This window comes from Poromitra crassiceps (genome assembly GCF_964638095.1).
Source record: "Poromitra crassiceps genome assembly, chromosome: 29".
NCBI classification, from domain to species: Eukaryota; Metazoa; Chordata; class Actinopteri; order Beryciformes; family Melamphaidae; genus Poromitra; species Poromitra crassiceps.
Window position 1 is genome coordinate 7,825,889 of NC_139641.1, and position 13,439 is coordinate 7,839,327.

The 13,439-nt window shown below is 47.1% G+C and overlaps 1 protein-coding gene and 1 pseudogene across 2 annotated transcripts in view; both read left to right on the forward strand.

Moving 5' to 3' along the window:
• Window positions 1-13,439, forward strand: part of LOC310800032 (ectonucleoside triphosphate diphosphohydrolase 3-like) — a 146,044-nt pseudogene that overhangs the window by 80,287 nt on the left and 52,318 nt on the right. The gene's annotated exons all lie outside the window — the stretch shown is intronic.
• Window positions 12,515-13,439, forward strand: part of LOC310800237 (phosphoinositide 3-kinase regulatory subunit 4-like) — a gene marked incomplete at its 3' end in the record, with an annotated part of 43,633 nt that continues 42,708 nt past the window's right edge. Inside the window, exon 1 of the mRNA XM_083662819.1 lies at window positions 12,515-12,622. The remainder of the gene's footprint in view (window positions 12,623-13,439) is intronic.

Here is a 13,439-nt window from a genome sequence, read left to right on the forward strand (position 1 = left end):
CTGCTTCTCCCTCCTGCTGCTCTGCTCTCTCAATGTAAAATGGAGTCGGTCTGACTCGCTCTCTGAACTGACACATTTTACTTTCACTTTCAACAGTTTGCTCCGCCTCAGCCTGTACAGTTTGATATATGGTCAGGGCCGGCGCTAGAGTGAAATGACTGAGGGAGCGGTTATAACTGGGGAAGGGGCTGATTTTTTTATTTTTTTTTATTTTTATTTTAACATGATATTTTTATATCGTAAAACATAGGTTATATACCCGCTATGCCTATTTCTGGACTTTTTAACCATAATAACCTCTGAAAAGCGCAATAACAACACAAGAAAGACTACTATTCAAAATCAAATAAAACATTTGTTTCACAGCAGCAGATTAAGGCATTAAAGGAGAATTTCGTTTTTTTTTAACCTGGACCCATCTCCTGGCAATAATTATGATTTGGCCACTCACCCAGCGATGTCCGCGGCGTTTCTGGCCGTCCTAGCGTTGTTTTGAGATCAATAGCGTCCAAGTCAGTTGTAAAATGGAGCTGATTTGGGGCCAAATGTGAGCCTGTCTTTCCTGCATCTAAATAGCTATTTTTATTCCCGTTTTCGCCACATATCGTAATAATGTGATCCCTCAACATCCACCAGAGTGATATTTCGCCCCAGGCCATTTCCTGGACTCTCACAGGGATCAAATTACCTCAAACGTGATCTCGGTCACCAAGTCTCGTGAAGTCCTGCGATACGTTCTGCTATAAGTATTTCATTCCTGAGTTACGAGGAGGTTCCAGGCCAGTACAGCAGATACAAGGTTTTAGGGGCAGCAGACATGTCTGGGCTTGTCTGGGGCGGGCTTGCCCCCCCCCTTCCTCCGCTGGGGGCGGGGCCTCTCGTTCTGCTATTCACCTTATTCTTTGCCCACACATGGACGCTTCCGCATTACGTCATTTTGTAATAGTATTTCCGTTTTGACTTGCAATGCCAAAAACTCCGCAGGCAAGATGGCTGCGCACACGCCGCATCTAAACTGGCAGAATTACTCCCCCATAAAGTAACATATCTTGGCCAATACGTATGTAACATACAAAATAAAACAACCCGTAATATCTTAATTTTATGTAGAATGCAGAGGATATGTAACCGTTTAGTTAAACTTGCATTCCAGGAATATTGTGATCTAAAGATGACGTTACTTTTTCGTCCTGAAACCCACATAGTTTGCGCCAGGTATGTGCGATTCGAAATAACGCATCCGAGATAGAAAACGTTATGAATAGCCACGTTATAAACAACAACCTAACGCTGGTGATCCGTATGGAAACAGTGTTACTCGAAATGGTTAAAAGTTATATCAATTTGGTCATTCAGTGGCATTTTACTGCCATATAACATAACTAACTAGCAGCTGATATTAGCCACAGTAGGCAACTAGCGCTGAACCGGAAGAACAAATACGTTTGTGTTGAACGCGGAAGAGCGAAAAAGTGGGCGTGGTGAATAAGGTGAATAAGTATTTCATTCCTGAGTTACGAGGAGGTTCCAGGCCAGTACAGCAGATACGAGGTTTTGGGGGCAGCAGACATGTCTGGGCTTGTCTGGGGCGAGCTTGCCCCCCACCCCCCTCCTCCGCTGCTCTCCTCTCCTCTCCTCTCCTCCTCTCCTCCTCTCCTTCCCTTCTCCTCTCCTCTCCTCTCCTCTCCTCTCCTCTCCTCTCCTCTCCTCTCCTCTCCTCTCCTCTCCTCTCCTCTCCTCCTCTCCTCCTCTCCTTCCCTTCTCCTCTCCTCTCCTCTCCTCTCCTCTCCTCTCCTCTCCTCTCCTCTCCCATCGAGTATCATTGCATAAAACAATTCCCACTGGGATTTGAACCTTGTTCTCCTGCGTGTGAGGCAGGTGTCTATACCACTCGCCCATGGCCCTGCCTGGGGGCGGGGCCTCTCGTTCTGCTATAAGTATTTCATTCCTGAGTTACGAGGAGGTTCCAGGCCAGTACAGCAGATATGAGGTTTTGGGGGCAGCAGACATGTGTGAACGCTCTCTTCTGTTAACAAGGACGCCTAAATTTTATGCCGGGACACACATCTTGCATGTGCGTGGCGTGTGCGTGTGCGTGGCGTGCTTGCTGCGGCTGGCACGCCCGTGGCATCCACACAGGCAGCGTGGCTGGTGCGTGCAGCTGCTGCGCTGCTGCCTGTCTGCCAACTCTCTTCCTATAGAGTTTACCTTTTATTAAATTTGCTATAAACAATACAATGATGATTTTAACTGAAGATCGCTTGGGCTCACTTCAGAATCGAGGCAGTATGATTTGTGTGTGTGTCTGTGTGTGTGTGGTGGGGAGGGGAGGAACGAAGCCACGTTGTAGCCTATCTGGTTTTCAGAGGGCAGGAGAACTGCAGCTGTGAGCTCAGCTCATCCTCTCGTCTCAAATCAAAACGAGCCTTGATTGGCTGTGGCTGCCCCTGTAAACTATCATTTTAATGTCTTTTTGTGTCTATTTGTGTAGAGACACGCTAGAGCGGTAAAAGGAAAAAATAGGCTTCGCTTCTATTCTCTAGATGACGCGCGTCTCACGCTCGCAAGACACGCGCTTGAGACGCGCGTCTGATGCCGGTGGTGTGGCTGCTGTAACCTGTTAACATGGGCGCCGAAATGAAAACGCCACGCAGACGCCACGCAGACGCACAGCACACGCAAGATGTGTGTTCCGGCCGTTATGTTTCCCCGGCGGCCATGACGCGAGCCCCTCCAGCGCCGCCCTGCAGGAAACGCTCTGGAAGTTGAAGCCCTGGATGATCAAGGCGTCTGCCTCCTCCTGTATGTCCCCATACTCCTGCTGGATCTCCTGTCACAACAACAACACACACGCTGGACTAATGACAAAGTCTGGTCTACACGCACGTCACAACAACACACACGCTGGACTAATGACAAAGTCTGGTCTACACACACGTCACAACAACACACACGCTGGACTAATGACAAAGTCTGGTCTACACACACGTCACAACCACACACACGCTGGTCTACACACACATGCTCATTTGGTACATCCATCAACAACATCAGTCCTTGTGTGTGTGTTTTTGTCTGAACTTCATTGAAATGCACTCACCTGTGTACTCCTCCACTCTGGAGCTCTCGATGGTGCTGAACCTGTGTTGAGGCATTTTGGCCATTAATTAGCCATTGTTGCCCGTTAGTCGGCCCTAATAAAAAAATCTGGCTCCATTAGGTCACCCGCCATGTGCTCTTGACACTTCCTGAAAGATTCAGCCCGTAAAATGGCATAGCTGTGGCTGAACACAATTCTGCTCACTCACACATTCACACACAGACACTTATTCTCATTCGCATTCTTATTATAGGAAGACATCCTAATTTGAGACGTTGCAATGAAATTGTTGCTAAAACAGAATCTCATACCTTTGGCATATTTGTAGAGATTCTTTCAATGATTCCATGGCAACATCCATGTCTCTTGGGTCAAAAGTCATGCCTCCCTGCATCACCAAGATGCTGCTGTAGTGTAGCCAGTGTTGGGCAAGTTACTTTCAAAATGTAATATACTACATATTACTAGTTACTTTCATTTGAAAGTAATAAGTTACTTTACAATATTACTTTCTGTGTAGAGTAACTCGTTACTTATTACACTACTTTTGCATTACTTTTACCAAAACAACAGCAGCAGCAGAATGACATCGCTGCCCCGGCCGGAACCATCCCGAAAAAGTATTTCAACCACCTTGAAGTCAGTGTAAACAATCCAAAATTCTAAATGTTATTCTTTTCCTTTGTTATTGTCATCTATAGTGGTTATTTGCATAAAAACAAACAGTTTGATTAGGAAATGATTGTATCTTGTTATGTTGGTGTCGGTAGAGAAACCAGGAGACGACGTACTCTTCAACTGTTTATTACTCAGCTAGCAACAGCTAGTCTTGCATTGCATGTCACTGCTTCTACATCCTGTACACACGGCTCTTCTTCTCTATCTACCTTGTCCTTTCCTTCGGCTGGACACATTCACATCTTACAGAAGCACGCCACCCTGTGGTACGGAGTTGTAACTAAGTCAGTGCATGGTAAAGCATTCTATGAACACAACATCTCCCCTGTTACCCAAGGATAATACTCCTCTTTCAATTAACATCAAGTTATCAGCAACAGCAATAACAGTGTCCTTATTGAACATAACCTTACCAGGTAGCTTACATTTTAGCAAGTATCAAAACTCCAAATAAGGCACATAGATAATGTGTTTCACTAATTACTCTCCTATAGAGGATAATAGAATAAGCAGTGCTATAGTCAATGTAAAGTGTCTCTTCCTGAGATTTTCAAATGTTAAATTAAATTACCAACCTACTGAATGCTGGTCTAAACATAAAGTGCATAATTGTGTAAACAAATTTCCTCTTCAAAACACAACCAAACACTGTAGACAATACTGTAGCATGAAAATCACAATATGTCATATTAACTCAAGTTCACAATGTTTTGTTTTGTTTTCTCTTTTTTTCACATTGTTTGGTTTCATTTTTTTTTTTCTTCTCTTCTGTTGTCCATTCTTCTTGGGCAGCGATCCACCTACACCCTTTATCTGAGCCCTCTTATCTTGGACTCAGATCTACTTCAGCACGTAGTCTTTAGTCCAAGCTGGTGGTTGTCTCTCTCGCACAGTTCTTGTTGAAGTCTCTGGCGGGCCAACGTTTTCCTCTGCTGTGTCAGCCCGCGGTGCTTCCTCAGATCTCTCTGGGCAAAGAGAGAGACGTGCTGCATTCCATCTTCTTCCATCACTGAGGATGAAGGAGCTCAGACCCGTCTGTTGCTGCACAGACAAGGGCTCACCGTACTGTGTCTCTCCTTTTCCCACATGAAAAGGCTTGCGTACTCTGACTTTTGCACCAACAGTGACTTTGGGGTGTCTGGCACCTCTCTTGGCGTCTGTGTATCGCTTGCTCTTGGCCTGCTGTGAGACAACTCTGGCTCTGACATGTCCATACTGTCCCCCGTCCTCGGGAGGCGGCAGAATATCCAGCTTTGTCCGCATCGGTCATCCTCTGAGAAGCTGGAACGGAGATTCACCGGTCGTGGCATGGGCTGTAGCCCGGTAGCTGTGAAGCATCTGAGTGACCACAGGCTTCCAGGGCTGTTGAGCTGCTTGTGCTGTCTGGATACTGTCCTTAAGCACTCTGTTAAAGCGTTCAACACACCCGTTCGCCTGAGGGTGGTACACACTCGTTCTGATGTGTTTGATGCCTCTTTCTTTCAGGAAATCAGAGAATGCAGAAGACGTGAACTGGGGCCCGTTGTCCGTCGTAATAGCGTAGGGGTTGCCCTCCCGTGCGAAGATAGAAGTGAGAAACGTCATGACTGTGGCTGTAGTGGCGTTGTAAGTGAAGGCTACCTCCGGCCATTTACTGAAGTAGTCCATGAGGGTGATCGCAAACCTACAGTCCTGGGCTCCACGGTCAAATGGACCCACTATGTCGACAGCCACATGTTGGAAGGGGCCCCCAGGAAACTCAACTGGCTGCAATGGGGCAGGAGAAGATCTGGCTGTTTTGTCACATGCCTGGCAGATTGCGCATGCTGACAAAACTGTGTGGACAAGCGCATCCATGCGTGGCCACCAGTAGAGCTCTCTGAGGCGCTGCTTTGTGCGAACCAGACCCTGGTGTCCCTCGTGAGCCAGGTGTATTATTCTCTCACGCAGGGATTTCGGAACGACCAGGCGTGTTCCACGGAAGATCAGCGGCGTCTCAACAGCAAGCTCATGTCGCACGAGGAAGTAAGGCTGAACCTCAGCCGGTAGAGATTTTTTTCCTCTAGGCCAACCAGCACGGATGACCTGTCGCAGCTGTTCAAGTTCAGGGCAGTCCTCACACTCAGCTCTGAAATCCGCAAGTGGCAGTGCAGTTAGGAGAGGAGATATTTCAGCTATCTCCGTGACTAGGTCCTCCTCAGGCTCCGCGTCGGTACTGGAGTCGTTGAGTGGAACCCGTGAAAGGCAGTCTGCCATGACGTTTTGACTGCCTGGATGGTACGCCATGTCGTACTGGAAGCACATCAGCCTGGCTGACCAACGTGCAATCCGCATGCCAGCTCTGTTCATCCCTCTGGTGCTGAGTAGAGTGGTGAGAGCTTGGTGATCTGTTCTGAGTGTGAATCTGTGCCCCCACACGTACGTTCTCCATCTTTCCACTGCCCATACACATGCCAGGGCCTCCTTCTCTATTGTGGAGTACTTCCTCTCCGCAGCTGACAGGGTGCGGGAAGCGAAGGCAACAATACGTTCAGTATTGCCTGCATGTAGCTGCGTCAGGACAGCCCCCAACCCGTAGTTTGAGGCATCTGTAGTGATGAACGTTGGCAGTCTGGGGTCATAGATGGCGAGTGCTGGGCTCTCCAGCAGCATGGTTTTGAGCTTAGTGAAGCATTCATTTGCTTCATCAGTCCATTCCACTTCATCCTCTGTTGTCGGACGAAGCAGCTGTCGAAGTGGCTCCACCACCGTAGCGTAGTTCGACAGGAACTTACTGAACCAGGAGGTTAAGCCCAGGAAGGAGCGTAGTGCCACCATGTCAAATGGTGCTGGAGCTTCAGAGATGGCTGTCAGGTGGTCTGGAGTAGGGCGCAGGCCCTCCTTTGAGATAATGTGTCCCAGGAATGGGATGCTCGTTTGCCCAAACGAGCTTTTGTCGAAGTTGATCTCGAGGCCGGCATCTTTAAGGCGTTGGAGGACTGTTTGTAGGTATCTGTCATGCATGTCCTGGGAGTCTCCATATACTATGATGTCGTCCAAGTAGTTCTGTACTCCAGGAAGATCTTTCAGAATTGTCTCCATCATTTTCTGGAAAGCAGATGGCGCTGAAGCCAAGCCGAAAGGGACTCGTGTGAATCGAAAGAGCCCCTCATGCGTTATGAAGGCTGTCAGACTGCGACTCTCAGGATGTAAAGGCAGTTGATGGTACGCTGAGCTCAAATCAATCTGGCTGTAGTGTGTAGCACCAGCTAGCTCTGTGAACAAATCCTCCATATGAGGAAGCGGATAACAGTCCATGATCACACTTTTATTTGGCTCACGGAGATCAACACAAAGCCTCAGGCCTCCTCTGCGTTTTCGTGCCACTACAAGGGGACTCACCCATTCAGAAGCATCCACTCTTTCTATTACGCCTGCTTGAAGTAAGCGGTTGATCTCTGTTGACACTTCCTTGCGTATGCTCAGTGGCAGACGTCTCAACTTTTGGCGTACAGGTTGCACTGTTTTGCAGACTTGCACTTTGTGGATGAAGCCTTTCACACATCCCAGGCGATTCACTTGGATAGAGCTTATGTTGAACACTGTAGCTTTTCGGGTGCTGGTAGCAGTTGCATTTGTAATGTCCTCCTTGTTGTAGCTTGCCTTGCCATCAATGATGTTGATCCTGAGTGCTTTAATCAGATCCAGGCCCAGTAGAGGTGATCCAGCTTTGACTATGTAGAAGCAGCCTGGCGCTTTATTTGATTGGACTTCAAAGGAAGCGGTTACAGGTAAACAGCCAACCACCGGCAAGTCACCTCTTGCATAAGTGACTAGTTTCACTTTGGGCTCTGTGAGTGAGCAGCTTGCAAAATGTTGCTTGTAGACTGACTCTGGTAGAATAGATACACATGCTCCGGTATCTACAATTAGCTCAAGGACCTGAGAATTTCCTTGTGGTGCTTCAATGTTAACATTACATGTTATCTTATCAAAAGCTGCAGCCGCAAGCTTAATGTCATTAACACAGAGCACAGCCAACTCTGGGACTACAACTTCTCTCACTTCACTCACCGTTGATTTGCAAACTTTGGCAAAATGTCCCGTTTTTCCACAGTTATTGCATTTCACTTTTGCAGCTGGACAGCTCTTATCATTTGCCAAGTGCTTGTTGGATCCACATCTGAAGCATTTGCGTTGTTGCTGATCACCATTTCCTTGTTTGCCACGATCTGGAACCTGTCCTCTAGCTCCTCGCAGCGCTCCTCTTCTTCCCCGAAAACGTGCGTTTGATGCACCGACGGCCCGCACTGGTGCCGTCAGGGGCGCACTGGCAGAAGAAAACAGCGTGGCATTTTTAACCGCTGCCTCCACTTGGCATGCGATTGTCAAGGCTTTGTCTAGAGTGAGAGCTTCCTCCAGTAGTAACTTCTCCCTCACAGCATTGAGATTAGCAGTAGCAATTAGCTGATCTCGTATCAACTCACTCTCCATCAGTCCAAAACCACATGGTGTAGCTAACGCCCTCAACGCTGCCACATACTGCGTCGCGGTCTCATCAGTCCTTTGATATCGCTGCCGGAATGTGTGTCTGCACGCTAACACATTAACCTTTGGGACGAAGTGCTTCTCAAGCGCAGCCATGGCATGGGCAAATGTCGTCCCTTGGTCCGGCAGAGTGTAGAATAGCCGTTGTCCCTCCGGACCCAAGCAGTGTAGTAAAACGGCACGTCGTCTTGTATCCGGCCATGCTTCTCCGCTGGCGTTTATCACCAGCATGTAGTTGTCGAAAATCTTTCGCCAAGTTTCAAACGGCAAAGGCGGCTCACCAACATGAGGAAGAAAGGCCGGTGGGCTCGGCACTGAAACGCTCATCCTCGTCGCCAATTGTTATGTTGGTGTCGGTAGAGAAACCAGGAGACGACGTACTCTTCAACTGTTTATTACTCAGCTAGCAACAGCTAGTCTTGCATTGCATGTCACTGCTTCTACATCCTGTACACACGGCTCTTCTTCTCTATCTACCTTGTCCTTTCCTTCGGCTGGACACATTCACATCTTACAGAAGCACGCCACCCTGTGGTACGGAGTTGTAACTAAGTCAGTGCATGGTAAAGCATTCTATGAACACAACATATCTTTTTTTAAATATGTGCTTTGATTTAATAAAATGTAACTACATTTGTAACTTGAGTTACTTGATAAAGTAACTGGTATAATATTACTGAAATCCTATAAGTTATATTACTGAGTTACTGCTAAAAGTAATATATTACATGTAATATGTTACTTTTGTAATGAGTTACCCCCAACACTGAGTGTAGCCCATACCCATACAGTACATTACATACTCTGGTCCTTCCTGAAGGCAAAAGCAATAAACTCTTTGTTAACAAAGTAGTACATCTGTCCAATCAAAGAGAGATCATGTCGTCAATGTGACATAAGAGAGCCAATGCATTAGAGAACCTGTTGAGAAATAGCTCGAGGGCAGAAGAGCACTCCTTCAACGCAGTCTCCAAATCCATTTTAGGTGACGTGCATGACAGAGTGGCAAAGTGAAGTTCTAGGTAGGGATTTTAGGGTTCTATGGATCTCCATGGGGAGATTTAGCTCGGTGCAGTGATTCAGCAGGTTAAAGGAGGTAGAAAAACAATAGCTAGGCCTACATCATCATCAGTATATAAAAGGGAGCTTGGGCTCTGTCTTTCTCTGTCTGTCCCACTGATGACATCATCAGTGATGTCATAAATTCACTCTCTCCTCTCACACACACACACACACACACACACACACACACACACACACACACACACACAGCTATAGTTCAGTGATGATGTCACTGATGATGTCATCAATGATGTCAACAGTGATGATGTCATCAGTGATGTAATCAGTAGGGTCTTTCACACCGGCGTGAAAGCCGAAAAATGCCCGGAAATTAGGGTTCGCGGCTCCGATGTGAAAGGCATGAACGCGCGTTGGTGGGTAATTCTTGTACGCCTTTTATCCCGTCACCAAAGGTTGTCACATCGCCGTATTGGCGGACAACCCGCCTCCACTTGAAAGGTCGTCGTAGCGAGCCGGAAAAGGTGCGAATGGTCAGCTCATTCATAAAAAAAATTACAGGGGAAATCACCTCATGTATCAAGAAAGTGATGTGAAAGTAAAAAAAGTAGACTGATAGACAGACCTATCTCCACACACCACACTTTGCACTGTGCGAGGCAGCGCTTCATACGAATCGCTCATAAGATCGTGGTGTTTTTGCAATGTCAGCGTAGGTAATTATTATGTATATTAACTTTATTACAACTTTGGCATGGCAGTATCTGCTGCTTTACCTTAACACAGTGTGACTGTTACAGTTACAACAGCCAACTAGTCCGCTGCTCTCGCTTCAGGCAGCCTCGCACTGTCCCCCTGTCTAGTGCAGGCTGCGCTGAACACAGAGCACTGAGGTGAGGTGTCAAGATTTCATCTCTGAGCCCTCTGATAGGCTGTTGCTTGATGTGTAACCAATCAGATAGCGCTGTGGGCGGGACATTGCTCCAGACACAGAACTACTGTAGGAGAGGATTCTTCCAGGTGCAGCAGCCGCAAATTAGCGCATTTTTTTATTAAGTTATGATATCGGCAAACAGCCAATGAAAATGCCGATACAGATCTCCTCAGCGGACTAGGAGAAGGAGGAAAGTCTGATGTTGAATTGAATTCGTTCATCATACAGTAGCCTAGGCTACACTAACCTATGAAAATATTAATTTGGGCTAGGAGAAGCTGGAAATCCCTCTGCTCGCCTTTCAATGCGGGAGCGGGGGATTTCACCTGAAAGTACAGAGCAGCACGGTAATGTGGCCGTGCTGCTTGGCTCGTGTGAAAGCAATTTCTGTGGCGAGGCGGCTCGCTTTACGGGACTCCTAAACGGCAACTCTTCCGCGATCTGTGTATGAAAGAGCCTAGTGACATCATTGTGACATCAATGATGATGTCATCAGTGACATCATTGTGACATCACTGATATTGTAATTAGGGATGTTCATCATTTGATCGTTAAGGAATTGAATAGATCATGTGGAATTTTTATCGATTATTGTTATTATTATTATTATTATTTTATTTTTTTGCGGACTAGGTTTGGGTGGAATTCGTTCCTCCTCACCCTACTCCATTGCACAGCCGACTAACGTGAGGTGGAGCTTCTCGTGCATTCCTTTATCGCAAAATAACTGGGATGTGGAGGCTAAATGACATCACATCCGTTTTGTTAGCGTTCCATTTGCAAACAAACAGAGCCAGCCAATCTCGCGTTGTCCTGCGCTGTTTGGGACCGTGTATAAAAGGCGAGAGGAGAGGAGGAGGGGAGAGGAGAGGAGGGGAGAGGAGGGGAGGGGAGGGGAGGGGAGAGGAGAGGAGAGGAGGGGAGGGGAGAGGAGGGGAGGGGAGGGGAGAGCAGGTGTCTGCTGGGCACAGACACCCAGGCCGCCACCACCCAGGCCAAAAGCCACCCTTGGCCCAGAGACCCAGGCCAGCCACCCCAACCTCCAGGCTGCCACCACCCAGGCCAAGTGCCCCTCCGCTGGGCAGACACCCCTTTTATAGGTTATTTTTGTTTATGTTGTTGTAATCACGGTGTTGATGGTGTAGGTATCTGTAAATGACAGACCATTTATAGATTATTTGTGTTCAAGTAAGGGGCAGATAAAAAATAAGAATTATATTCTTCTTTCTGCTCCTTTTCAGTCATGAAAAACATTGATTTCAAACATGTATTGTGATGTATTGTGTAACCAAATGTATATTGTATAATTGTGCATTTTCATGACAGGAACAAATAAAAATGAATGAATTAATTAATCTTGCTCTATAATGATCAGAACGGGTGTTGTTCAAACTGAACATTTATTTCTTCAACATGCTGCAGCAGAAAGGGAGATAAACAGCGGACACTATTTTCGTAGTTAAGCTATGAAGTAGCCTACTTCCCCCCCACCAGTAGTTTGAACACTGGTAGAAATAAGCTGATGAAGGAGACTAGTCAGTCCCTGATAAAACTCTCCATTTTAAGTTGCTAATCTTATGTTGTTATCCTTGATGTCATTAATGTATTACATTAACACAATAATGTATTTTTACTACATATCGTGTAGTACAGATGTAGCCTACAAAAACAGATGTAGGCCTATATTTGTTTTATGTTTTATATTTTGTGTAACCTAACAGCTGCATTCTGTACCCTGTTTTTACATTTGCCTTATAACATCTAGGGACAAACATTGCAAACTAGCTTAGGCTATAAATGTTAGGATATATAACAATGTGAATGCTCTATGTTTATGTATCTGTCCCTATAGATATAAACTTTTCAATCAACCAATCACTGTAAGATTCCACTATGAAGAAGACATCAACCTCCAGTAGGTGGTGGTAATGCACAAAAAGCTGTTTGCCAACCGCCATTAACCTCAAAAGAAGAAGAAGAAAAATACACAGCTTTGTTTTAACTCCCGTTGCCCAGTAGGGGCGCTATCTGTACTCTCTCTGACCCCTGACTCGGAATAACAACAACAGCTGGAAACCAACCAACAGCAGCAAAGCAGAGACAGCGTAGAGACCGCTAACGTTACTGTTGCTTTACCAGTCACACTGTGGCTTTTCTACCACAGCATAACTCGATGCGAGTGAACAGCTGTGGACAGAATGGTGGCTGTGTAGCTTCTTCACCCAGAGAGAAGAAGACATGAAGCTAGCGGACAGACAGGCGAGCTCAGCCTGAACACAGACCGCCTGGAGACAGAGAGAGCCGCTGGGCAGCTAAAGCTAACAGCAACATAAACCCCACAGCGCAGGCGCAGGAGTCCCGGTCACCACAGCGTCACCTGACTGGTAAACATCACATCTAAACTTACTCATTAATGGTTTGCTAACGTTATAACATCGGAGCGAACAGTTAGCTACATGCTAAAGTAGCGCTGTCACAGAGCTGTTGTAGTGCAGCAAGTCATGTGACTCAACTCCAGTCAGGCAGTGACGTCACCACTCATTGCAATACAGTTTGAGCCGGTGTCATGCCGAGTTTTGCATCCCCACCTTCCGGGAGCATATTGTAACGACGGGCTGCGCTCTCAAAGTGGACTGATGGGGGCAGTGTAGCAAAGGCTGCACTCTAGAAGTGGGACTTCCTGTTTGTCTTGTGGTGGTGGGTTTGCTCTGCTGTTGTTGACTAAGAAGCCGGTTGTAAAGCGCTGAGTTTGTTGTTGTGCTTGAGTCAAATAAAGTGCGGTAAAAGAGAGAAGCCTAGCGTGTTGTGTTCCAACGCTACATTGGTGCCAGAAGCGGGATTAACAAGAAAATAAAACCCACGTCAGTATGGCTTCTCCAGGATATAATTACGAGGAAAATCTACGAGATGTGGAAGAACAATTGCAGCGACTGGAGACAAGAATCACCCAGCAATCTAGCCGCAAGCGGGGGAAGAAAAACGAAGACAGTGAGTACGATTCCAGCACTCCCCGGAGGCGCTCGTTAGCCGCGGGAGCTAGCAGAGCCGGCGGTTTTGCTGTCGAAAGGCCGCCGCCAGACGCCAGCCCGTTGTCGAGCGTCCTCGCACCGCTACAGGCCGCCTCCACTATCATTCCTCTGCCGCCGGTCGCCACCGCCGTCGCTCAACCACCGCCAGCGGCAGCCAGTGCTGCGCCTCTGC